This window comes from Nothoprocta perdicaria, unplaced genomic scaffold (assembly GCF_003342845.1).
Source record: "Nothoprocta perdicaria isolate Ctin4 unplaced genomic scaffold, notPer1 scaffold_176, whole genome shotgun sequence".
Classification (NCBI taxonomy): domain Eukaryota; kingdom Metazoa; phylum Chordata; class Aves; order Tinamiformes; family Tinamidae; genus Nothoprocta; species Nothoprocta perdicaria.
In genome coordinates this window covers 1,067,039-1,094,291 of record NW_020454938.1, presented here as the reverse complement: position 1 = coordinate 1,094,291, position 27,253 = coordinate 1,067,039, and the positions used below count along the sequence as shown (strand labels likewise).

At 44.4% G+C, this 27,253-nt stretch overlaps 1 long non-coding RNA gene across 3 annotated transcripts in view; it reads left to right on the top strand.

Moving 5' to 3' along the window:
• The first annotated feature begins 1,337 nt into the window (after positions 1 to 1,337).
• LOC112944821 overlaps positions 1,338 to 27,253 on the top strand; it is a 41,596-nt gene continuing 15,680 nt past the window's right edge. For 2 of the 3 annotated variants that reach the window (XR_003248847.1, XR_003248846.1), the window contains exons 1-4: positions 1,338 to 1,364; positions 2,611 to 2,709; positions 8,671 to 8,779; positions 25,186 to 25,281. This is a non-coding gene — a long non-coding RNA (uncharacterized LOC112944821). The remainder of the gene's footprint in view (positions 1,365 to 2,610; positions 2,710 to 8,670; positions 8,780 to 25,185; positions 25,282 to 27,253) is intronic. The other variant, XR_003248848.1, reaches the window with a different exon arrangement.

The following is a 27,253-nucleotide window of genomic DNA, read 5'->3' as shown; positions in this document are numbered from 1 at the left end:
GGCAACGAGCCCCTGAGTTGCCCAAATCAGCATCTAGTCCTCTCCAAACAGGAATTAAATGGCAAAGTAGAGACGCAACTTTTCTGCATTTGCTCTTCCCAAACACTGAAATTCTTTTCTGGGCTGTGTCCTCTCTTCTTGACTGTATGCTGGGACCTCCTTAAAGCTGCTGAGTTTTTATCTGCAGAACCAAAGCCTGTCTGACCCTGAATCACAAGTCATTGAACACTTTGAAACCATGGGAATATATGGACCAGAGGAATTTCAAGTTCAAGGTGTACATAATGAACCAGAGTTTTTACAGCAGGCAGGAAGGCATTAGGTGAACCTTAGGGTAAGTCCTACTGTATGCCCTTACTCAGGGGCGGGGAGAAAAAGATAGTCTTCAATATAAACCTAGGATCGATAGTAAAAACTATCCAAGTTGCATTTATTCATCCATTTTCATTTGCTTCAGGCCTTTCAGGAAGGAGAGCTGTGTTGCTTGGCTGCTGGGAGGGAGAGAGGCTAATACTGAAGACTAAACAAGGCTCTGCAATTAGACAATGTCTTTGTAGCATAACAGAGGCGCCAAGATGACCTCAGAGGCCTTTTTTACTGTTGCAGAAACATACTGGACAAGTTTTCTCAGCAGCTGTACATTAGTGTTCCGTAGTTAATGGGCTGATTATAAATTACAACAGCTACCCTAAGATCTTCCCATCACTTTGGATTTCTTCACGGCAACTTTCTTTCCCTCTTTTCGCTTGCCTCCAAGGGCTGTTTTGCAAATATGTGCCATCCGGTGGGAAAGCAGATGGGGGAGTAATAAAAATCATGTTTTATGGATTCATATGGAGATTGTTCTGTCCATTTTTTTTTTTTTTTAAGGATTTGCCTCATATTTCTTTTTAGGAAAGAACGTTTCAGGCTAGCAATGTGGGACTGAGAGCCATGAGAAGGATGGAGGTGAGTATGCACAGTATCCAAAGATGGGGAGAGATTTCACAGACATCCTGATACAGGTGGATTTTAATTATACATTGCTTCACCTTAAGCTTTTTATTTATATTCTCATTAATCCATGCCACCCGTACTGTCCTGCTCCGCACAAAAACAGGCTCAGTACAGTATAACTGTGGAATGACAGAGCTTGGGAATACATTCAGTGAGTAGGGGTGAACCCAAGTCCTCTGCATGGGCTGACAGAGGGGCTCACAGCTGCTGGCCCCACTGCAGGGACTTSCACCTGGGCCAAACGGATCAGCTGCAGGGTATCAGCTAATCTCGTGCCTTAATTTCCCCAGCTTACTTAAGAGACCAGGAGTGAGGAGAAGATTCTCTTAGAGCTGGTAAGAAAAGAAGGGATCTTTTTGCTTCTCTGGGTGATTTTTATTTATTTATTTATCTTTGTTTGCTTGTTTTTAAAGCTCTGGCTGACTTGAATTGCAAGCTGTGYAGCTGGCCCTGGTCTACTTGAAGCAGCTGTTTCCTGTGTTACCTGAAATGTTTTCTGTCTCTTTAGCCTTAACTTTTCATTTGGAAAGAGGATGTCTGTGTGAAGTTAGGTGTGAGCAACCAGCAAAAGTTATGTCTTGATCAGTGGGTTTTTTTTTTTTTTTTTTTTTTTTTYYAATTGCTTTTTGCAGATAGGTGAGGGTGTTCCTAATTTCTTCACTGTTGTGTGGGTTTGTCTGAGGTGGATGTGGTGGGAAAGGGCCTGTGCTGCCCCTCTGTGGCCTGGAGCGCCTTGTCCTGGGGTGGCTGCTGCCGCTGCCCTCGTGGCCAGGGGCCTTGTGGGTTCTCCAGCACCATGGCGGGATCTTTTCTCAAGAGCTCATGGCTCTATTTGCTCTCTTCCCTTCTTTCTGCAGSTGCTCAGAGGTGGTGGGGGGATCCCTGGAACGCCCTTAGCAGCAGAACAAAAACATGGTCCGTGATTCACAGAATTTGATTGCTTATGAGCTAAGTACAGAGACTAAATATTTTGCCTGATTTCTGAGCTTGGACTCCTTTTCTTTCCCTTCTCCCTCCCAAATGGCTACACCTGTCTCAAGGGATTGGAGGACTCCCAATCTAAACCTGAGCTGTTTAAGTCACCTGGCTTATTATTTTTTTAAATGGTTTCAGGCATGTTGGATCATGCAAGCAGTGGGAGCACTGGACAACCACACACCAGGAGCTCTTGATATCCTGCTCTTTGCTTAACATGGAGAAGAGCTCTTAGCATGGGGTCAGTGCAAGTAGCAGCTCTGTGTCGGCAGAGAGCAGCTGCCTGATTTTAGGGACTGGCAGAGGGACTTTTCCAGCAGGAAAACAGTGGAAAATGGCTGCTGAGGCTGAAGCAGGTTGTGTGTCTGTTGTGTGTGCCCTGTTCTGYGGCTGGCTTAGCCCATATTGCTCAGTGGAAAATGTGCCATACCTTCCATTCAAATGCACTTCAGGGAAGCAGAGAAAGGGATATGAGAAGATCCAATGGCAATATTTGTCTAACAGCAATTTCCAGTTGTGAAGAAAGGTGGATTTTTGTTAACACTGGGCTGATGAAGCCCTGGAGCAGTTGCYTAAGGGATATGGGTGGAACTCTGTTACTTAAACTTAAGCTTACTTAACTCTGTTACTTAAATTCAGTAAATCAAGCTGAGACTGCTTTTCTGGAAGAGGAGTTTCCCTCCCCAAGAAGCTCCTGAGCTCAGTGACGGCCCAGTGGAAGAATTTTTACTTCAACAAGTAAGTGTGGGGTCAGATAAGATGATCCTGATAGTCATCTTGCTTTCAGAGTTGAAAAACTTGAGCATGTACTTCATAAAAGTGGACTCAAAAGGCTGAAAAAGATCTGAAAGCTAAATGTTGCCTTCCAAACCCAATTACTGAGACTGCATGTTAGTGATCTGTGCCCTTGATGGGACAAAAGCCCTTTGCCACTGTGTGACAAAGGGTACGAGTGCTAGAAGTGAGGGGGCTGAAARGATTTCCAAATGCACTGTGACTTTTCCTTCCCTTTCCTTCTTTCCTTAGCTATTGCCTCAGGCTAAGTTAATGTCTGCATTTCAGAAAGGGTCTCCCAGCATGTGCTCAAGGTGATGACCTGGAAGGTGGCTCCAGGGAAGCACAAGGTTCCAAGAAAGCCATGAGGCTGGACTGGAATGTGCACAGGGATGAGGTGGTTATTGGTGGCTCCTTGGAATTGCAGTGTGTCTCTAAGGTCCTGCTTCCTCTCCTACCATGGCAGGTATGCATGAGATAGGTGATTTCACCGCTTGAGAGTTTTCCCCAATGCTGTGTGAGATGGAGCAAAGAGCCTTTGCTTCCCAGCACAGAAAGGAGGGAGCTGGCAGCTCCATTAATGAGCGCTTGCAGCCAAGCTTGTCTTGTATCTGATGCGCTGCATGCGTGCAGGTTATGAATAATTTCTTCTCTAAGAAATGAACCCAGGTTAAAAATAACCACTGTGYTTAGCTGCTTCCTTCCTGCTCGCTGAGGCTGGAGATGTGTTGAAGTGCTGGCAGTCGGGGGAATGTTTGGGAGCCAGGTTTGCCTGGTGTCTCCAGCCAGCACTGGGAGATCCAGGGATGGCTGCAGGGCAGCCAGTAGAGTCTGGGCTTCTCACCCTGATCTGGAAGGGGATGTTTTTTCAGAGTGATGCAGAGGTGATAATTTCTCCATTACCCATTCAAGCCTTGACCCTCTGCTGAGGCTTGTTAGCAAGGGACCAATTAACRCCATGTGGTTGGTTGTGATGTGTCTGTCTCTCCCACTGGAGACTGAATTCAGGCAGGATATCTTAGAGCTGCTATGGAGAGGACATGAGCTTCATGCACTAGACACACAACAGTCTCTTGCATGTGACACCAGGTCCCTGTTGCTCTCTAGACTGAACTTGTAGGGAAAAACACATTTGGAGGGTATGTGATAATATTGTTGCTTGTCAGTCCCTGCTCCCGTTGGAAGGAATAGATTTGCAAGGGGTGTGTGAGGCCAGGGAGGGTTGCAAGCTTATGGCCTTTCCTTCTCCAGCTGACTGATGCTGATATTTGTCATTAATTCTCAGCTTGGTGGTGGTTGTGGGAGGAGTTGGTYGCTGCATGAGCAGCACAGGCACAGATAGCTGGTAACACATGAGGACTGCCTCATCCCCTGCTGACCCAAAGGACTAAATAATAGCCTAGAGTGGCACTGTAAGTAATTATTTCATTGCAAACTGCAAGAACATATCATTAGTATTAAGCCCAAAAAGCACGGTTAAGGCTATGCAGCTTAGGTTGTGAGGGGGATAAAAGCAATTGGTTATTTACTTCACTGTTAACAAAGTGTTTTTTTCCTGACCAATCTTCATGTGAATGAGGTTTGGCAGATCTTGCCTGGAAAAGAGGTGAAGGTTTCTGATCTCTGTGCTTGGAGAAAAGGGAGGGAGGACGTATGTATATAAAGTGTCTTCTAGCACCCAACCATCAGAAGCTCTCTGCGAGTCTACTTGGCATGCATATGCCCACCTGGGCAAGGTTAGTCMTTCAAGGAAGGTGATGAGCAGGGGAGGCAATTGATTTGCCCTGGATCCAGAAGGATTTGAGCCAGGGGCCAGGTACTGAGACCTCTTATTTGGAGTCTGAAAGGACCTGAGAAGCTGTGACCCTCCATACCACCACACAAGATAGGCAGGAACTGTGTCACCGAGTTGACACCACCTTCCTCCCCCAGTGCTCTGAAGCAATGAAGCTTTTGAGTCTGAAGCTTTGGCCTTTTTCTCCCCTGGGTGACCCTGAATTGTTCCCAGCTCAGCAGATGCAGGATGCTTTTCTTGTGCTAGTCTCCTGGAGCAGAGYTTTTGTGGATACCTTCAAGTCCTGTCGCTCCTGCCTTCCCTTAGATGCTGGAGCAACATGAGCCTGCAGGTCTTGGTCAGCCCTTCTCTCTTGCTTTGTGGCTATGCCTTGTCTGCTCCTAACCTCTGGGAAATTGCTATAAAAAATGATCCAATCTGTAGAAATCACAAGGTTCTGTGTCCTCACTTAATTATTGTTTTATTTTAATAAGCAATTATGTTTTGAAGGCACCTCAGGGCTCCAGGCGTTAACCACTTATCACCTGCTGAGTGATTTAAAATTAGTGAAGCACATCCCATTTGCAGGTTGGAATAAGGCCTGAATTGTCTCTGCAGACAAATGAGTTCAGAAATGCACCGCGTTTGTAACTCGCTGCTTATGGATTCATACCCAGCCCTCAGAGGGGCCAGTTGTGTGCAGAGGGACTGTTGAGATGTGCTTCCTTGTTCTGATGAGAAGCAAGGGACTCATTAAAGGCTGTGAAAAGGAGAAGACTTTGTGGCTGTTCTGTACTACTGCTTTGCCGAGGATYTTCCACAAGTGTCTCAAATACAGACCACAAAACCCCAGGGCAGCAAAGCAGACAGTCTCTGCTCTAGAACTGGTACAGTCCCCAGGGCTGTGGGCCATTTTTTTGTTTGTTTATAGGACTTGTGCTCTGCTAAGAGCTGATTTCTTGAGTCCCCTCCAAGTTTATGACACTTTTCTGGGTCCAGGAAATACGCCCTGAACACTTGCATAGCTTGTGGGGTGCCCTGAGCACTGGCACCCTTGAAGAATGAATATTGGGGCCCCTCAAATACTGACTGTCCTTCTTTATAACTTAATGGTTTAGGGTTTTTTGTTGTTGTTCTYCAGCTTCTCCTTGACTTCCAGGTGGGCACAGTTGGAAGCCCATTTGRAAATAAAATAGGGAAGGTATAATGGAATTTTATGTTATGCAGTAAAATAGATGACACAGTAGCCTTACACAGTTCAGGCTAACACTGAACTCCTGTTTGAAGACTCAGCAGCCCAGTCTGCATGTACCATAAAGCATTATTGGCATTATCTACAGTGCTCTGTAGTATGTGTGCCATATGCTGCAAGGTCTACATTCTCTCTCTCTCTCTCTCTCTCTCTCTCTCTATATATATATATATATATATATATGTTGAGTCATTTTATGCTTTCCGTATGGGGTCTGTCCTCAAGGTCACACACAGACGCTGAGGCATTGGGATAATAATGAAAGTTAATAAGCATAATAGGGACCAAGAGGGCTGGACCTGTTGGGGATCCCTTGAGCAGCAGCAATAGGAGACTTCCTAACTCATTTCCCCTTCTGGAGTTTGGAGGGGCACAACTAAGAAGAGGTGGGAAAGAGATAAGGTGAAAAGGAAGGTGGTAGAAATGGAGAATGCTGTGTCCTTGCTGTGGAGAGCTGTTCCTTCCCACTTGCTGCCTAATGTGTCTCTTTGGAGCAGTAAACTTGACACTCTTCATAGTTGAAGATGCTTATTTAAAACTGGGGATTGTCTGAATTAAGTAAGGATGGAAGTGCCTGGTGAAATATGCTCTTTTCCACTAATGTCTCCTCATATGTAATGTGGAAACTGTTCTACATTTGGTCCAAAGCTGCAAGTCTTTGGACCATATGGGTAAGGTCTACTGGTCACTTTCTTCCCCAAACTGTCCATTTCTCCAGCCAGACAGAAAAGAGGGAGAGCTTTGCTTTTGGAGAAGCATGACCTCTTCTAACCAACAACCAACCTTAATTGCATGTCAAAGCAGCTGTTGGTGTGTTCACACTTGTCCAGGACCTGAAAAAGCCAAGCCCTGTCTTGCTTTATTTCCTTGTAGTTTTACTACTTCTCTCTACTTAATATTGCACTCAGCCTGTTTCCTTCTAGCTCTATCTCTATTTTGATTTGGTGACAAATGGTTCCAGCATGTCTCCTGATGGACTGAGCATGATACCCAAGAGTCTTCCAAATGTCTAGGAGCATGGAGTTTGTAAAGGCTGGGCCAGGTTTCCCTTGTGCCCTTTCAGCCTCTGATTTCCTTAAGCCACCTGGGCCCGGGTGCCTCTGGCTGTTGGCCACAACCCTCATGGTGTTTTCAGCTTGAATTTGGTGCACAGCTCAGCAAAGCTTGCCTGTTGCATCCCACCAGGCTTGAGACAGCAGTGCTAATACTACAATAAATTTGGCAGAACTCAGTGATAGGATTTGACCTCATTTGCAGAGGGGAAAAAGAAGCAGTTCCAATTCCTCTGAACARTGAAGTATATTGGAAGCAAATAAAACTAGATATGAAAGGATCACATTCTGTTTTGTCATGTTTAAGTGCAGCTTGAATGTAATTTGGTTGGATTTGGATAAGGAAGTGATGCAGAGACTCTTGGGCACTGGCCTATATTTGCTGAGAAGTCAGTTGTGCCTCGCCAGCCATAGGAATGCATAGGAACACATGGGAATGACTAGTGAAGCTGGTCTTGGGGACTGAGCTAATGCACAGACTCCCTGTGGGAGGTGGCTTGGGGCAGAAGAGGAATAGGAAAATACTCTATGAAACTGAGAAGTGTCCAGCATTTATTTGGTGAAGACATTCAGCTTTTCAGAATTTGTACTTAGCATACAGGCTACCAATATTGAAGGATACAGCCTGACTTGCTAGAGAGTCTCATGTATTCACTCTAGTCTAGCTATTGCACTTCAATACAGCTAGAAAGCAAGATACCTTTGAAACAAGACATCAAGAATCCCTTGCTGCCGGGAATTCAGGGTGGGGGTGAAGTATGGGAATTCAGGGTGGGGGTGAAGTATTTGCAATTTAATTTGGAAATGCTTTGGGGGCTGAATTAATGAGCTGCAATCAACATCTATGCCTGGAGCATTTACATAGATGACAGCCTGTGCTTGAAGAACTTAATCTTGGATACATAAGCTGGATAAAGACATAGAGCTTGGCCTGTCTAGCGATTGCAAAGTTATGTCTGAGTTGCATCAAAAGCCCCTGGAGAATGTGGTCCATTGAGGAACTTGTAAAATGCAATATAAGGATGGGAGGTAAATCCATCCTCCTTGTACTTTTCCTATAGATGTGATATCCATTTTCTAGAATATTTCCTCCTGTGATACTTTKGCTGAAGCATGGTGATGTTTTTCATGAAGAGTCTTGGTATATGTTCTTGGGAAGGTGTTCAAAGAAGATTTCTGCACCTCAGGTCTTCAGTACCCCTTGCTCCTGTGTGGGGCTTGTGCTGGGAGAGGGACGGCTTGGTAGTGAATCCAAGCCAGGGTGAATGGCTGGTAAGACAGGAGGGACACCTTGATAGAAGAGCCATTTGGAAAAATATTAATTAGCAGGCAGCTAGTTCTGGACAATTGAATCTCAGCTCCAGATGTTCCCATTCTAAATACTTTAGCAAAATGCTTAATTGATTACTATCTTGTGAGCTCTGTGTGTATGATTAAAAAAAGACTGCTGAGCTGGAGGTATTGTCCCTTTTGATAGTAACTCTGTATAATGTGTGTTTCTTCTCCTTTTAAAACTTAGAACTTTTATCACAGAGAAACCAGGTCAGGTTTCAAAAGTGCTTTTAATTTACAATCCTTATTGTAGTGTCATGGTGATTAAAGTTGCTGAAAGGCTAGACTATCAATGTATACAGAAATAAAACATATCTGTGTTTGGCTTACAATCTTTTGAGCATGTTTAGGGATGGCCTGCAAATTTAAGGCCTTCTATTTTTTTATGTCCATGTAATAGCTGTAGGGATGAGGAACAGATTAAAGATGAAATATGCTGTTGGGTTAAAATAAAATGAACCTGAGCTTTTTACCCAGTCAAACTAAAATTGAAACTCTTTCCTATTTTTTTCCAGTGTTGGAACTCTAACCAGAATCAGAAATGTTACACAAAAGTATGGAGTTGTTCTAGCCCTCATCTTTGAGGCGTTGGATTTAAGCATTGCAGAGGAAGATGTGTAACAGGTAAAGTCTTTCTATTTTTTTTTGCAATGAGACTGCAAGATCTCAGAGGTTGGAGTTGGATTCTTGCAGTTGAATGGGAAGATGTCATGTGTTAAGATAGAAATTTTATATTTTGTCCTTGATTGCTGGAGTTCTAGGGCAAGAATTTCTGCAAAGGTAAATGTTAGGAAGTTCTTAGTGCTGCCCTTGACCATTTGAAAAGGAAGAGTTTACTAGGAAAAAGGGATCTGAACTTGCTCAGCTCAAACTTCCACCTACTTATTTCTTGCTTGTTGGTTATGCTGGTTGCTTTTTTTCTCCAGACAAGATTGTTCATCTGTGAGCTGCCAACTGACTACACCAGTCTCTGATCATGACCTTCATGCTGCTTTGTCTGTAGCTTAAAAGGCTCATGCCCCATTTAACTTGCAGGCGCTGTCCGGGTACGCCAGTCTTTGCCATCACCCATGTGTGTGGAAGCAATCAAATGCAAAGCAAGTTTGAGGGTAGCTCTGAAGTACAGACCTAATAGTTCAGACATGCATAAACTTAGAATGCATTTTCTTTAATAAAAAAGGCTATTTTTAGCTCCCAGATGGTTGTTTTGTACAGATTAGTGACAAGATGTGCTGCCAAGGGATGTAGGTTGATTTTGGAGAAGCATCAAGCCAGCACACACAGGGCCTGATGTTTTGGAGACTTGCAAGTGCACACTGGCACAGGAGACTTCATATTAGACTTGGGCTGCAAAAACTGTAGCTGTTTCTCCTTGCTGATAGTCCCAATCCAGACAGCTTGATGGGAACAGCAACAGTGGAGAAATCCAAGATGTTTTGGCTTCCCTCCTCTGTGACAAACTGAGCATGCTTCTGTCCCAAAGCATGGCTGTAAGCAGACAGGCCTGGGCATCCTGGTAGCAGGACTTTAAGGATGAGCTATTTCTGTGCAAAAAATAAGTGAAGGTAGGATTTAAAAAAAAAAATCTGCATAGGACCTCAGCTGCAAGATCCTGTTTCAAGTTCCTTTAATCCTCAGCAGAAATGGTAACCTAGGCCATGAACTGGCTGGCAAGAACTGTGGTCTCTTGTGGCTCATGTGAGACTGATTCAAATACCTAGATTGTCACAGAACTGAATGTGGTCATCACATCTGAGCCTCTGGCAGGATGATTTCAAACCCTGGMCTGAAGCTCCTGTGGTCTGTTAGTTTCCCATTTCAAAATGACAGATTGTTCTTACAGCTAATGAACTGTTGCTCTGAGAGAAGACATCAGTGAGAGCAGTTGGGCACTGATGAGCAAAGGCTGAGAGCCTGYTCCGTGATGTTTAGGGCTTTGCAATAATAATTAGATCTTAAAATGTGTCGGTTCTGCATGAGACAAATCATCGGTGTAGACCAGGAGTGTGTTTCCATGGGAGTGAGAGTGTGTATGTCTGATTAGCACAAGAGCTAGCTAATGCATTTGTGACCTTGCATAGCTGCCTGCCAGTTTGTTGGCTACGGGAGTGAGATGGGAAGGAGGAACTCTAGCTCCTTGTTTCCACTGTCTTCAACACTTCTGAGTTTCATAAAACCTTCCCCCAAGGAGCTGCAGTCAGCATTTCTGCTGTAAAGGCAATGAGGAGCATCACTGGGGTCCAGGGATGTGCAGACAACAGGTTTTCCTCCCTGTCAGATCAGCTGTTAGTGGTAAATTGCCATTTGACTGTTTTGAGAGAACAAATCATCTTCCCCAAACACTGCTTGTTATGTCCATGTTACTTCTGTTTCTGCCACTTTTGTGTCAAAGGTTTTTGTGATCAGAGGAAGGATGAGGTGGTTCCTCTGGGGGAAGAGGAGATGCTGAGGTGACCTCAGATGGCTGCAGAATCAGGGGAAGGAGGACTGAGATGACTGCATGTGTGCCTGTGGTATCCAGAGGTATCACTGCAAACACTGCAGCTGGCTCTATCTGGCTTTTGCAGAGCAATAGTAATGTAGGGGATAGCAGAGGAAGCTTCTCCTGCCTTCCCCATGCCAGGAATGGATAAATTACCTGTCTTCAAGAAGAATAGGAGGAGCATTTGTTGATACTTTGGKATTTTTCCAGGATCTATGGCACAAAAATGCAGCTTGCATTCAAAACAACTGTAGCTTTGCTTTGTAAAGGAATCCTTTATCTTTCACCCATGTCTTTCACATTACTGCTTACAAGGAGTCCCCACAATCCTTTTAGTTGTTGCTTCTTCCCTTTCTTTTGGCTTATTGGGAGCTGACATAGAATGTATTTGCTGTCCCTCTGGGTTTAGAATTGCACCTGGTGTTTGAGAGCTCACACATCCCATTTAAGAAACCTTATTTAGGACTTGGTGTGGCAATTTGTTAAAAATCTAGACATGAATTCTGCACTCTTCTGTGTACTGCTGAGTGGATGGGATCATGCAGGGTCTCTTATTGGGGGTTGTGGGCTCAACACTGCTGATCCTTAGGCCAGTCTCTCTTGAATTGCTTGGCATGACCGCCCTTTTTATGCCCCTTTTTCAAGTCTAATTTTAGCCCTTAAAAGGAAAGAGCAGGAGAGTTTCTCTTGCTTTGCTYGTGCACCAAAGTGACCTCACTGAGAATTAGGTCAAGGCTAACACAAAGTAGGTGAAACCTTGCAGAGAGCAGAGAATACCCGGGGGGCTCCAGGCTCAGAGAGCAAACTGCTTTGTCACCACATTAAATCAAATCCACAGCACAGCTTGTTTMTGGTAGCAGTCAGGCAAGAGAGGCCTTGGAGGATGAGGAAGTGAGGTGAGAAAGAATGTGAGGAGCTACTCACTTGTATGYATTAGGTCTTTCTTCCCCATTAGATTTTTTTTAAGTATAAAAAAAGAAAAAAAAATCCAAATAGCTGTTGGAACTTCAGGTTGCTGAATTTCACATGTATTCAAATACCAGCATTGTATCTATGGCATGTGAGGTCATCAGACCTCWCACCAGGGGCAGCCCTGATGCTACTCAGTGCTGGGGAGAAGTGAAAATTGGCATCACACAAACTCCTGTCTTAGTAGTAACTAATTTGACTGCCTTGCTGGTGCCAGAGCTACCACTTCCACTTTGATGTTGAGTCCATTACATATAGAGAAAACCAAGCAAGCTGGAGAGGAAAGAAGGGTTTTTCAGACTTTTGGCTGGATTGCAACTAAGATAATCTTGTTCTGTCTTATAAAAATGCCTTTTTTTCCCTCTTTGATCTGTGAAGGGTATTGCCCCCTCCTTTGCTGGCTCCCAAACCGCTTTGAGCCCTTAGTGGACTCTGCTGGCCACTGGTTTCCAATATTGAAGGTTRCTGTATTTCAAGGATGAAACCAAATAATTCTTCTGTGATTTCATTGTGAGATGTCTGGCTGAAAGCCTGGGAAACAGTTTTCTTATGACCCAGTGTTTGATGACAGTGGACTAAGTTTTATGCTGCTCTGGTCTCCCTTGCTTGCTTAGCTATTACCTGCATGGCTCAACTGAGGTGATGGGGTAAAAAAAAAAGCTGATCTGCTGCTGCTGGCAAAGGCCAGAGCCCTGCAAGGAGGCCCCTCAGGAGGGAGGAGAATCTGTAGAGATTGAGCCTGATTTAATTCTTCTTATATAGCGTCTTGGCAGCTGTCTAGATCTGACAGGTTGATAATAAGACTTTCCCTCAATGCAAAAGGGAAAGTAATTTACATTGGCTTCACACCTCCAGTAAGCAGGGAAGATCCTGCCCCTCGTTGGTGTAAATGGGGAGCAGACGTGCGAACAGGAGCAGGCAGGAGAAGGGGCTTGGCTCGGCTCGCTCCCCGCCTGAGCGAGCATGGGAAATGCCATTTGGAAAGCCCCGCGGGCCCGAGCCCTGCGCTGGGATTTAACATTCTGCCCACRGCGGTGCTTGGGAGCAGCTTTCCAGCCAAATCCTCAAGGATCACGCTCTTGCAAGGAGCAGGGGCGCTCCCAATTTCATTTTGCTCCATTTAGCCGGCACTTCTGCTGATGGAGATGTGAGTCTAGGGAACTCCAGCGCCCAGCTGCTCTCGGGTTTGCTTTTTTTTTTTGTTGCATTGTTACCACCCTGGAGCCCCTTGGGAAGGCCCTGGCACTTCCTGCTGGGCAGCGAAGGCCTTGATGAGTTAGGAAGCGGGCAAGGGAACAATTCTCCCTGGTCAGTGGATGCAATTACCCAGCCTCCAGCTCCCTCACTACCTAAGCTGATGTAGTCCTTCCCAGGAGAACTGACAAGCCAAGRCCATTTTAGACCAGTCCAAGCCTTWACCTGCCTTATGTTTCATTTTAAATATGATTGTYTTTGGAGGGGGWGTGGATGAAGGTGAGCTGGTCTTTGGGCATGCTCAACCTGGAAAGGTCTGGGATACAGGAGATTGAAGCCAGGGAGGCTCCTGTGAGCTCAGCAGGAGTGCCCTGCGGAGCCTCTGGAGATGGGAAGGAGGATGTTCACTTAGTTTTTTAATTTTTACTTTGTTTTCTAATCCAGAGAGAAGTTGAAAGTTGCTGGGCAGCAGAGCAGGAGAGAACYCTGTACTGAATGGACTCAGTGGTCAGAAGATAAATTTGTTCGCCTTATTTAATCTCTTTAAAAGAAGCCAGTGTTGAGGTTTCTGTTGATGTATTCTCACTTCAGATAGTGTAATGTGGTTCTTCAAGAAAAGCAAAAGTCCCCACACAAAATTGTGGCTGGAGTGATTAATTTATGGTATTGGTGGTGTGAGTGGGGAAGAAGCCTCATGTGGTAGATTAGGAAGAAATGTGTTGCTGGAGAAGGAGTGAAAGGCAGGTCTTCAAGAAAGGGTCATGTTATAGTCATGGTGTCCTCGGGACAAGGTTGAAAGTACCCATTTGGGAGCAGCTATCTCTAAAAAGTTGGGACTATGAGAACTTTACCTGTGTATTTGTATGAAGAGCAAGATAGTGGAGGTGGCCTCTGCATCTGTCATGAGCTGGCTGAACTGTGTGGGAGGGTGGCATGATTCTGGGATGGGAGCATCCTATCTGTGTTGTCACCATGGGTCTTAAGTGCTGCCTATCACTGTGGCAGGTAAATATGGGACCCCGCTAGACAGGCTCAGCATTTACAAGGAATTTTACAAACCATCTGGCTTGAAAGTGGGGGGGAAAAAAGAGATGAAATTAAGACAAGCATGAAGTGCTCCTCTTAGGCAAGCGGAACTGAGYGCACAAACACAAAACGGGGAATATGTGATGAGGCAGCAGTACGGCAGGAGAGGACCAGGAGGTTGCACTGGTTCACAAGCAGAATATGAATCAGCCCTGCGAGGCTGCTGCAAAACAGCTCATTGTATCCGGCACTGTATTAACAAGAGTGCTGTATGCCAGATATAAGAAGCAATTATTACAATCTGCTTYGGGCTGGCAGAGCTTCAGCCAAGTGTGGGTGTCCGGAACGGATGTGAAACTTTGTCTTCATTTATAAAAATTGCACAGAGTATCCCAGGAAAAAAAGGAAGAAAATAGTGAGTGATAAAAGGTTAAGCAAACAAGGCTTGTATATGAGAGTTGAAGACACTCAATTTGTTTATTTTGAGAGAGAAAGGATGGAAAGGGGATACGGAAAGTCTTCCAACGCATAAATAGTGCTTATAAAAAGGCTGCTTACAGMTGTTTTTTCATGGTCACTGGTGGAAGAAAAGGAAATTGTTTGAATTTTTAGCACTGATGATTTAAGTTGGTTATTAGGAAAASTAATTGCCAGAGGGGGTAAAGCACTGAAGCAGGCTGCTTAGGAAGGCTGTGGCATCCCCTTTCTCAGTGGATTTTAGGAATGGGTTATGCAAACAACTATTAGGACAAATAGTTATTTAAATATATTTGATTCTGCTTCTGATTCCATGCAATGGCTTTCTGCTGTAYGTTTCTATAATTAAGCAAAATACAAGAACACAGCCTCTTCCTTGAGGAGTTAAAATCCATCTATAATTAGATAAACTCTTTATCTTTTAATGGTAAAACTAGGTTAAATGTGTCTTGTGTGACAGCTCAGTTTATACATCATTGTGAAGCAAACATCAGGAGGGAAGGGAGCTCTTTAAACTAAAGAAYGACATTGATGTAACAACATGAGTAGAAAACTGGCCAGGCATAAATTAGGCAGGAAATTGAAAGAAAGTTTCTAACTGTCAGAATAGTGATGTTCTGAAACAGCCTTTCATAATGGGAATGCTGGGGGCAAAAATCAGAACTTGTTTTTAAAATGAAGCTCACTAAATTAATTCAAAGCGTTTTACAGAGCRACTGCCTGGCATAGCGGAGTCCAGGACGAGGATATCCCTTTTGTTCCTGTATTTTAGGAGCTGAGGGCTACATAAGTATTTTTATGCCAGTGGGACTGTTTTCTGCTGTTTATTGCTATAAATGTGCCTCTTATATCTTYGTGCTTTTCCATGTTAGGCAGTTACTGATATTCCTTTACGATCTGAAGGTCGCAGTTGGTTTGAAGTAGTCTGATTACACTGGGGYAAGGGAGGGGAATCCAAGCTTGGGAAGGGCATCCTGAAGGGGACTGCAAATCCTCAGGTGGTCRGTGTCCTTTTTGCTTTTCCAAGGCTGCATGCACTTTGTGCTGATTGGAATGAGTGCAGTTTGGGGTGTAATGCGTGCTTTGGGGGAAAGGCTGAGCCTCTGCAGAGTGACAAGCTGGAGCTGAACCTCATGCCACTGGTCCCAGGCTGTCACTGCTTGGCAGCTTCAGTGGGGAAAGGTGAAGTGTCAAAGTGGGGCAAGAAATAGCTGCAATTCAATGCAACGTGCCAAATGCAGCTATTAGGACAGTACAGGCCCCGTGCCAAGAGAGGAGCTTAATTTCTTTGCTGACAAATGAAACAAAGATGTGATGGGAAGTGCCGTGCTTTGGAGGTATGAGCAATTTCCCTATAATCAATCATCCAAACCAAATTGTTTTCATTTCTTTGCATTATTTAGCATCCATTTGATGGAAGGCAATGAGCTGGATTTTGAGTTTCACCTACTCCTTACACTGACATGATTTGTTGGCCTTGGCAGTGGGTTGCAGGGGTGAAGGAAAGCTAAACTGGGTTCCAGCATTCAAAAAACTTGGCAGAGACCATGTCTGTGATTATCAGTTAATCATTCAGACATAGGCACTGGTTGTTTGCTCTTATTAGATTTGTAAAGTATCTGACTGTGCAAAGTTGACAGCAAAACAWCTACAGAGAGCATGTTGACAAGAAGGTAGGAATGAGGAGGTGATGGGTAGAGCTGGGTTTACTGAGAGCCTCTGGTTCCTCCAGTAATTGCAAGAAGGTGAGGCTGATTAATACTAGACTTCTGGATATTAGTATGAGCCTTTCTAGTTATTGTTAGTTATCTCAAGATAACTAGATCTCATCAACTAACCTTGAAGCTGTCCTTCAGCTGYTTTGGGTCAAGGTATGTCTCAGCAGACAGCATCCTACTGCAAAAACAAGGTGCAGATCTTGTCCATTTATGACCTCAGGCATGTTGTGTTTGACCCGTGATGCAGCTAATGGCTTGAGGTCTCTTGCTAAAGGCAGCTGTCCCATAGAGTGGTGCTACCTGAGTGATCTTCCAGTTGGGATTGCTTGAGGCTAGGAGATGGTACCAAGATGGTATTCTGGGAGATGTCTGCTCAGCACATCCTTGAACTGCTTGACTTACTGTCCSTCTGGGTGGGATGCAAGATATCTCTCTTAGAGAACTTTACAATGGRACAGGACCAGAGAGTATTTTAAGGATTCACTGCTGCCTTGTTTCAAAGGCTTGAATATTTGAGTATCACTGGTTTGTTTCCTTTGTGGTTAGGTGGCTTTGCAACAGTGATCAGTAGCRTGATGTGCTTGGACTATGGGGAGGGTGGTGGAACACATTTGCTCCTTGTCATATACAAGATAGGAATCCCGTGCAGTTAATACTAGAAAGCACAAAGGCATCAGGATGTCCTAGCAGGCCTAGATAAACAAGAAGAGGCGCATTGACTGTATCACTAGCACCATGGATTAGCCCTAAGCACAAACATGCCTCTCTGTGGCTCAGCTTCCCTTTAAAAACAGAGTACGTGATACTTTTCCTCCCCTGCYTTGGCCTATCTTACCCATTGAGCTGGTTGGTCATAGAACAGGGAGTATTTCTTGGTGAGTATTTGTGCAGTGCTTTGTACAGCAGACCCCAGACCTCTGCAAGGGGCTTTCAAAGGCTGCCGTGTTGTAGTGAATGCAGATGTCTGAACCGTAGTGGAAATGACACTGCAGGTAGTGCTAAGGAAAGGTGAAGATTAGGTGCATCTTTGTAACGCAGTTGAATTTCACTGGAACAAATGCTGCTCATAAAAATTAATAAAACCACTAATAGTGAATCCAATAGTAAAAACTATTATTTTCACATTCCTAATAAGTTCTAGATAGAGCAAATGCTTGTGCTAGATGGAATGAATACAGCTATCTTTGTTCCATAGCTTTTTTTCCTCTTGATGCCCTGTATTTAATAAACAGGGTGCATCTTCCCTCGTCTTTCATGTCTTCACTTTTTTCTTAGAGTGACACTTAAATGTTGAGYACTGCAAAGCCACAAAGTACAGCATATTGATGGACAGTTGTTTTTCTCATTATTCTAAGGAGGTAAATCRCCCTCTGCTTTTATAAAACACATCAGGATATAATGGAAATTTAGCTAGGTCTACTAATGGTTACTTTTTGTAATACCAGGGGCTTTTATCTCTTCTTTCACCTCTTTCATCCTCTTTTGCCCAATCTTTGGAAGATAATAAATCTATCTCCAGATCATGATGGTTGAGATTTCTAAGTTCAWTTAATTAAGTGTGTTTTCACTTCATTTTCCTCGGCCCTGTCCAATCACTTGTCTCTGAGGTTGGACTTGATGGAAGGGGCAGACTTGATGGGAGCAGAGAAGCTTTAGGCTTCAGAATTTTGTTAGGTGAGCTCTGACAAAGCTTTTTTATGTTTATTTTCCCTCTCCTGAGGGAGGAGCTAGAGGGTTGAAGGAAGTAAAACCCTTGAATTTAGCTAAGTATAAGGACAAAGGTAGTTAAATACTATCTCCTACCCTGATGCCATTTATATATAGGCATACCTCTCCAGTATCGTTAAGCTGAGTACTGCTCTGTGTGAGAACTGCAATAAAAGATCATGTTTCCTGTGAACACAGCACTTTTCCTTGATGCGTCTTCTGTGTCATTTACTGGTACTGAAGAGGAACCTGCCTTGTTTCCCACCCTTGAAGCCGTGTCCGTCCTGGTGTGTCAGGTCAGTGTTGGAGAATACTCTGCAGCGGTCACGAAGGGACCTTTCATTTGTCTCCAAGCTMTCGGCAAGGGCTGCCGCTTGGATGGAGGTAACAAACCGAGAAATGGCTCTCTTAGCTCTGCTAGTTTAGTGAAACAAGCTGTACTGCTGATACTTTTACTATCAACCTTTGTGTAGAATTGCACAGAATCAGCAGGTCTTTAGTGGCATTGAGGTATGGAGAGGTTTAACATTTTCCATGGCTCAGATTTCACTTATGTCCTGTTGACTCAATTGAGGATTTATTTTCCTCTACCCTTGTCCTGCTGGTGATGCCTGGGGGCTGTGTGCTAGGGATTAGAAACACGCGGTGGTTTTTGTTTATTTTTTGCTACGTCTTGTCACCACCAGTAGTACATACCAGCTGCTACATGAGGGCTATCTTCAGAATGAAGCCCTCTGTGCTGCAGTGACTGTTGAACCAAAAGAGGAAAAGTGGTAACAAAATACTCCCTGTGTTGTCTTTTGCTCTGTTTGCTGCCATATTGTCTTCTGTGCTTGGCTGATCTTTGCTGGCAAAAGTACAGCAGCACTTAAACACCGTTCTGGAGTTGCCCTGAGGGCCCGTGGCATTGCTTGAATGGGGACAGACTGGCAAGAAGTGGAATTGGTACAAGGGCTGTGTGCTCGATGCTGATCTGTATGCGTGAGCGTGCTCAGGGGCTTGGTGGGCATGTGGGCAGCCTGAAATTACCAGCGCTGTTCTTTTCAGTTTCATCTTCTTTCCTAGTGATCAAACCTTAGTAACTACCAAAGCCAACCTACAAGTGTAGGTCCTTGAGATCCATTTCCTTCAGATGAAGGGGGGGAAAACTCTACCAGCTCCTGCTGGCTGAGTCATTAAAAGCTGCTTTGCTGAGCTTTCAGCAGCTAGAGAAACTCATCTGAAGATGCTCTGTGCGGAAAGCTTGAGTTACAACAGCCACCACAATCTGAGCAGCTTTACCTCCCGATGTGAGCCCCTGCTTACACGGCCGTGATGGAAGGCTTAGTCATAGCAGCTGGTCTCCAGGAAACCTTGTGCAGGGGGGACGTTGCCTTGAGGCAGCAGACAGCATTATGAAATGCCTACCAGGGACATACGCAAAAAATGGAAGTTTAACTGCCAATTTTTCCCTTTATCTTGGTATAATTAAGCTGGTGTCTTGCAGCTCTATTTGRAAGGAATGCTTAAAAATGTCTCATGTTGATGTATTGTGGAGTATGAGTGTTCTGTTACTGTAGTAGTGGTGCTGAAGTCCTAGTAGATCCTCTGACAAAATCAGCCAATATTGTAAACATAGAGAGAGAGGTCTTTGTTTTAAAAGCTGCTAAAGAAATACAAATCTGCCTTCATAGTTTATATTCCTTTCTTTTCTAAGCAAGGACTCATGGCAATACTAAATGGGCTTTATTGGCCACTTACAGCAAGAAGTAGACCTTAAGTCTTCAGGGGATAGGTGGACCAATATTCASTAAGTGTTCGAGGCCAATAAATATCTGTGAATGGTGACTCACAAGCTAATTGGACATAGGTCCACAGAGAGTATTTTGAGTAGGCCTGGTCCCAGCATGACAAGCAAGGGGATGACTCAGTGTTGCTGTCTTGCAGCATTGCATCCAAACTACCCAGGAGGTGACACCTGCTRGTACCAAAAGGTGAAGATTTGAGTTAAAATTTCCATTATGACTCAGCTTAARGTGTTGTATAAAGCCCCACTGAGTCTAGCAACTTGTCTTGCATCTGGGGWTCATAAAAGCTTGCTTGGCTCCTGACTAAAGAGACATTTTACAGTAAAAGTTGGCTTGCCCCTCTTCTCTACACCCCTTGTTTTGTGGAGAAGATGGTGTTTAGTCACAGCAACAAGAAGAGCTCTGGAGTGTGAAAGCAAGCATGGCTGAGCTTGGGTATGAGTCAAGTTTGGGTAGAACTTATTTTAAAGGACTGGCAATGTTTTTGAAGGCAATATACTCCCAGTCCTTTTGAGCCTTATCGGGGATCTGGCTGTTTTATCTATAATGGCTTTTCATAGCAGATGCACAATGCTCCAGTATATGTTGCTCAGGCACCAAATACACACAAATCAGCCCGGTTCAGAGAGCGATAGGTGGAATTGCAMATCTGCACTTAATGACTGAGTGACAGCCATCTGCAGTACATGCTTTCAATATGATATTATGAAAGATAATTTTTTTCTGCCTGTGAGGCTGAAAGAAGCCCAAGGGAGAGCATCTCTTGAGGTTTTTTGTTGTTGTTTTTTAATTGATTTTGGAGATTAAAGCCTTAGTAAAAAAAAAAAAAAAAAAAAAACAGCTTGAAAGCCCTGGATACTTCCTCATCCCTCTTCAGAGGATGTGCATGGGAAACATATTGCCAGCCTCTCTGTGCCCTGACCCTGAGGCTGTTGAGGTGGTGTTGGTTGGTGCAAGTGATGTTATTTTGGGGGGTGTGATGCTGTTTTTGCATGCTTTACTACAGAAACTTAGCACTTGAGGTGTAGAGCACTGAAGACACCAAAAGGCTTCACAGGCTTTTGAATCTGTCTTTCAGAACTACATGCAGACAGACCAAGGATCCTCAGACCTGCTGTCCTGGAGCTAGCTCTGCCTTGTGCTGCTGTCTGCTCTATGTTGTGTTAGAGACCACAGGGATTATTTCAATAACTGTGATGGCCTCCTGATGAAGGTGGGGAGGAACTACCTGAAACCCTATTGCAGCATAGCTAGAAGTGAAGCTTGCTTGACAAAGAATTGGTCTCATCTGTATTTTATTCGATAGGGCTTTTAATGGCTTTGTAAACTGGYCAGTTGTTTATACTCTTGACTTATTTGATATCTTCTGTCCTAAATCCTACCTTTCTCTACCATGTGTTTTTATAAAAACAAATATGCAGTATCGTTCTAGGGAGTTAGCTTCTTCCCTCTGCAAGCACACATGCACTATGGGTCTTTTCCTGCTCTGTGGATGACTTTTAAAAGCAGAAGACTGGACAACAACAAAACTTGAATCCTTTGTCCTTTCTAGATTGTTTCTGAAATGTCCCCCAGCCTGTCCTGAGTCCATTACTAACCTGCTTGGTTTTTGATGCCAGGCTTCCTAGGTGCTTAAAAGCTATTGTTGCAAATTATAGCACATTTGAAGAGCTTTCTGGTGACCTTTACATTACTACCTGGAACAGCAAGTGAATTAAAACTTCCCAGTGAGGGGATGAATTGGTGGYTGTGTACTTTTCTTGGGAAACTGGTCTGTGGCTCGACTTTCAGTTAAATGACATTTCTGCATGCGTATGAACTGGTTTTGTGCCTTTCTCTGCCTGCAAGCTTGTAGAAGTGACTCCTTGTGTCTTGATGCCCCGAGCTCTGGTGTAGCCTATGTAGTTTTGATTAGGATGTGAACTTCCACAGGGAGCTTTCCTTTCCTTTCCTCTGGAAATASATTTTCATAATTCACAAACGTGTATGTGTGGATGCAAATAGAAGTCTTCTGCTTGCTGAACCCTCAACCRCCTGTAAATGTGTCCTCACATGTAAATGGCGTGGACACAAATACTGCAAGCACAAACAGCCTGTCTTGTATCCATTCTCCAATTTTGTGTAACAAATTTYTCTTTGTATCTCTCAACTGTGTGTCTGCTGCTATTTTGGTGGATTGCTTCTTGTAATCTTTCTTCTTTTTCAAATAGTAAACTTGTTCCTGATGTAATTACTGTGATAAAGCTCTCTGGCATGACGGATCATCCTTAACAGCACTGCTGCTGTTGACTTCAGACAAGATGATATTTTATCCCAAACCTTTATGAAAAGTGTGGTTAAACTGCCAATAAACAGGTTTGTCTTCTCCAGCACTATCTTTATCTGCACTATGTGTCTCTAGCAGGGGATGTTCCCCCGGTTCATCCTCCACAGCACTAGAGAAGTCTCGAGGGAACCTCCCAGTGTAGAATCATACTGAGGAAATACTGCAAGGTGACCAACATCTTCTGTAGGAAATGAGTTAGATGTGTTAGATGTGTTCTCCCAGGCATATGTGCATCACGCTGATGTGAGCTGCTGGCTGTCCCCAAACCCACTGGTGCTTTGTCCGAGTGTGTCAGGGTGTCTGCTGGACTCCAGGACAAGCCTTAACCCAGTCCTGGGGAGCAGTGACTYTTTTCTATGGGATGAGATGAATAGTGGTTGTGTTGTTTTTCTTTCCCCCAGCCCCTGCTCCAAGCAGAGGACAACAAGTTGCAGACAAAAAACACTTGCTAATCAGAATGCAGAAGGAGAGTCTTGTATCTACTCATTGCCTGAGTGCTGGTTGCTTATCCAAGTGTGAAAAGGCCTAATAACTGTATGATTCAATGAATTTCTGGGTAAGARGGGGGGAACAAACAGTTTTTGGGCCAGTCTGGCAGCTTCTCTCTTTCTGTAATAGCCAGTGCCCCATCTTGGCTTTTGCTATTTATAAATAAATCCCCTCATTTTGTGAAATTCATTTTTACTATTTGCTTTCAGAGTCTCTGCTGACAACTAAAAGCTGTAGCAATTGTAGCCTTCCAGGCTGCATTRTACTGTCTGCTATATGCAGTGGTGCCTCGGAACAATTTATAATAAACAGGGATCTACTGCAAAGTGGGATAAAAACAGATGAGTTGTCAGCCTGATATAGGAGCAGGGAGTTTGCTAGGTTTGTGAATAAACCTCGTTGCAATGTATTACTGAGCAGTGGTAGCAAATGAGATGAGAAACAGCAGAAAGCAAATAGTGGCAAGGCCATGATATGCTTGGGATTTGCTCACTTTGGAAGAAGCATTTAGGGGACCTTGRGTGGTTGTGATGGATGGGTGGGCAGTTGATGGTTCCAGTGGGATTATGGCAGTTTGTATGGCACAGTGTAAGAGTGGTTTGGGTGCATGCATGTGAGCTGTGGGATTGCAAGTATTTTCAGGTGTTAGGCACAGATGAACTGAATTCATCGTTGCTGTTGAAGCTGAACATGGCAATACTAAGCAAGACTGGGAAGAGAACCAGGATAGAAACTTTTTGGTGTTTTATGAATTTTTTTTATTTCACTTCCAGATGAAATTTCCATTTGTGCCTCTAACATCTGGGTCGTGGCTGCTTGGTGCCCCTGCTTGAGCAGGGGGCTTGGACTAGGTGATCTCTAGAGGTCCCTTCCAACCTCAACCACTCTTGTGATTCTGTGGCTCTCCTGAGCTAGCACAAGGCTTGGTGTTTGCACAGTGGGTTTGGAGCTGCAGTAGCAGCAGCCAGTCATGCCCAATATTTGGGAGAGCAGAGAGGAGCCTGTTTCTGCCCAATTTCCCCTCTCTCAGCAGCGGGTGCGTTGCAGACTTGCCAGTCTCCCCACTCAGCTGGAGATGTCTCTAGGATGGCTCTTGGGAGGGAGACTGGCTAAAAGTAAGCTGTTTGTAGAAGATTGTGGAGTACATTCAGATAACTCCTTTTTTTTAACATATGAAAGCACTGACAGAGTGTGTATTTGTTGCTTTAGCTTAGGGAAGATGCAACCAAGGGGCAGACTGTGTAGAGAAACKTTCCAGCCAATGGCAATCTAATCATATATATTTATGTCCCTGCACTCCCTTGTCTGGGCTGTGCATTTATTGATGCAGCTTTCGGAAGCTGCAGCCTTCCTGATCTATGCTGTGGTCTAACAGCATCAACCAAATCTCATGGTGAAGTACAGACCGAGTAAGGAGGGGTGAGTGGCGCTTCTGGTTCCTCTTGTAGCAGGTCAACCTGAGTAAAAATACTTAATAATGCAAAACATAGAAACTCAGGGCCTTGTAGCACAGGGAGAAATTGCTGATGTTCCCCCTAAATATTTCTAGGTGATAAGATGGACTAACTTGGTCAGTGGGCTCCTTCCAGAAGTGCTCACAGGATTAGAAGTTAGGGCTGCTGTATTTATTTTTTGGCTGATTTTTGCCTTGCCCATCCAGCCTTGGTATAAAAGTACCCACCAGAGATCCCTGTGGCTGTGCTGCGCWGATATTACTTCCCTGCCTGTTCTGGCTGGAAGAGCTCAGGTTGATAATGCAGCAAGCAGATGTGATTTCCCGAAGCTGGCAGGGGAGATGCCCTAATAAACTGTATTTCATGGTGTGCAAAATTAGGTGTRCGAAATAGAATTAACATGCATTTTGTTTACCTGTGCAGGCTTGTCAAGGAGGGTGATGATTTCAAGCAGTCTAGTTGTAGGTGGACTGAATGCCCATTTGCAAGATCCTGAATATTCTGATTATTTTTCTTCCATAYGTTTTTTGTTCATTACAAGACATGAGACTATCTGGAAGAACTGATSTTTGCATTTGGTGACAATCAAATAGAGGAAGGAACCATCGGAGAATATTAATGGGCAGCAAACCTTACTGGTTTTGTAGCTTGAGCTTGTCAAAAATGCTTCCGTGAGGAGTTTTGACAGCCCACTGTTTTTGAACAGAGGATTTTATTTAAAACCAACTCAGAAGGTTCACAGTAAGAACGTGGTTTTTATTTTGAAAATCTGCCATTTTCTAGTGTTTGCCTCCAAGCGGTAGAGGAGGAGGGAAGGACAGCAAACTTGCTCAGTGCAAAATCACTAACACTCTCCGTGTTGCTGGTGAAGTGCTGGGCGCGCTGGCCCCGTGGGGCAGCGGTGCAGGGAGGGCTGGTCACCTAGTGCTGTCACTCACAGCCAGCAGCTCCTGTGTGGCGCAGAGCTGYACTGGAGCCCTGCACAACGGGAAAGTGATGCTTTAATAACCCTGGACGGATCTGTGCTTTGGATGATTTAGCACTGACCGTATGCATGAGTTCTTGCAGATTCCTTTCCTAGTTACCTGCTGGATCAGCAAAGAGATGTTATTGAGTTTATGCTGAGTCTTTCCATGACCACTGCCAGGCACCTCTGCCCTCACCAGGGTGGTCAGGGCTGAGAGCTGGGCTCCTCTCTGCCTCTGCTTGCATGAAAGCAGGAGGAGACATTTGTTTTGCTGGCTCTTACTGGCCAAACAGCTGTGCCCTACATCCCAGAGGAAGGGCAGGGATGTACAGAGGCATCCTGTGGCAGGTACCTCTGTGGGTCTTGGGTTCATACTGGTTACACTTGCAAATGCCACAGGGCAATGCATTTYATTTGCTTTCTCTTTCATTAAGCACAGGAATCAAGGCTGAAAGAAGCTGAAGGCTGAAAGAAGCCTTCTAGGAATGCTTCCAAGTATCTTCCAAGTCTTAATTTGAAGGCACATTAAGGTAAGAGTACCTGCCCTTTGTTCCTGTTTTTCATTATTGAAAATGTGTGCTTGATTTGCCATTTGAGTTTGCCTGGCTTCATCTTCCAGCTGCTGTTGGCCCTGGCTGTGTCTCTTTGTGTGATACTGCTAAAGAACACTCTCTAATGTTTGAGATCTTTGCTGCTGGAAGGTGTTAAGTTGCTGTCCCCCACGGCTGTCTTTCTGATAAAGGGAATATTGAGCTCTTCCTAGAGTCCCTCACAGCAAGGCATTTCCCTGCTTCATCTGGTGGGGTTTGTAATTCTTTCCAGCACCATCTTCCAGAGCTTTTACCATCCTTTGAAAAATGCATTTGTGAWAACAGTTATCAGGATACTAGTATTGGTCTTGCTAGTGAGGTCTGAAATTGCAAACTCTTCTCCATCAGACAGCTGAAGACTATATTAGATTTTGGCCACAGCATTCTGAGAGCTCACAGTTACTACTTTATTGAGGGTAACTTTTCTTGGAGGTTCTTTTTTATTTTTTTTCTAAATTGCTGCATAGGGACTCTCTGGCAGAGCTCCCCAGGCCCCTTGCAGCCCTACCAGCCCATGCACTGCCTCACATTGTGGCAGCAGGGATTTTGCACTGCCTTCCTGAACACCGCCGAGGAAGCTGCCTGGCACTGGGGTATTACCAATCACCCTCCAACTCGACTAAAACCACCCTTTTTAATGCTAACTTCTCAYGTTGCCATTTGTCCAGCTCTGATTTCAGCACTTTACGCCTTCCTGCTTTCCCAAACCAAAGTTGGTGRCTGCTGTATAGCAACTGTGGAGAGGGAAGTAGATGGATGGAGAGGGGCTGGGGAATGAGGGGGCTAAATAGGGGATAACGCCTGGTTTTACAGGTACCAGGCGAGCTGTGTGTGTATATACATAGTGCAGAGCATAAAAGCCTGAAGTCTCCTCTAGCACAGCCTGTAATCCTATTAGAAGGATTACTCTGTTGTCCTAGGCTATCTGATTGTGGTAAGAACTCATTTAGGTCAGCTGTTCAAGAAACACACACAAGAAAAAAAATTAAATAAGCCTCTTGCTGTATTTCACAGGCATCAACAAGCTCCTTTCRGCCTTTCCCTGTGCTACTGATTACATCCCTGCTCTTGTAGTTTCTCTCCATCCCTCTTAAACCCTAATGTAAATGACTTGTTTTTAGCTTTTTCACTTGTAGCAGTAGATGTTGGATGGTCAATGTGGTAGCTAGACCCCAGGTATTTCCAGACCTTGAAAGGATTAGAATTTAAAATGGTGAAGTGCTTTGGTCTTCGCTCTCCCTCTGTGTGTGCATGCACGTTATAACTTTGAGAGTAAGGGTATGGGCAGGCCTGATTTGTGGGCAGAATGTAATGAAAGCTAAATCTGGTTTGGCAGAGCCCCAATCAGTTTAATCCCTGGTCTGCTGATTATCAGCAATGTTATAATTTAATTTGAAGCCTCTGTATTTATAAGGTCAGCAAAGCACTCCCATGTTTTCATTTGCAGAGAGGGAAAGCAGGGTGGCAGTCAGCTCAAGTGCCTGTCTGCCTCAGCACTCCAGCAGAGCCAGGTATTAAGCTCTCCTCTAGTTAAAACAAGCAACCAAACAAAGCAGCTGGACACAGAAACATAATTATGTAGCTAGGTAGGAAGCTGTTTGTGTTGGGAACAGTGTGGTGGAACTTTCTTCTCCTGAACTGGAACAAAGCCATGGCTGTCTGGAGCATCATGGTGTAGTTCAGTCCCCACCCAAATCCTTACTGCAGAAATAAAGGAACTGGATATAAAAATTTTGCCTTTTGCTGCCAAAACACAGCCTACTCATGAGGGTCTGTATTCTGGGTGTTGGCAGTCTATGAGTCTGAGTCTATGAAGGGCAGTTGAGCTGTTTCTTTCCATGCAGTTGAGCTGTTTCTTTCCATGCAGTTGAGCTGTTTCTTTCCATGCAGTTGAGCTGTTTCTTTCCATGCA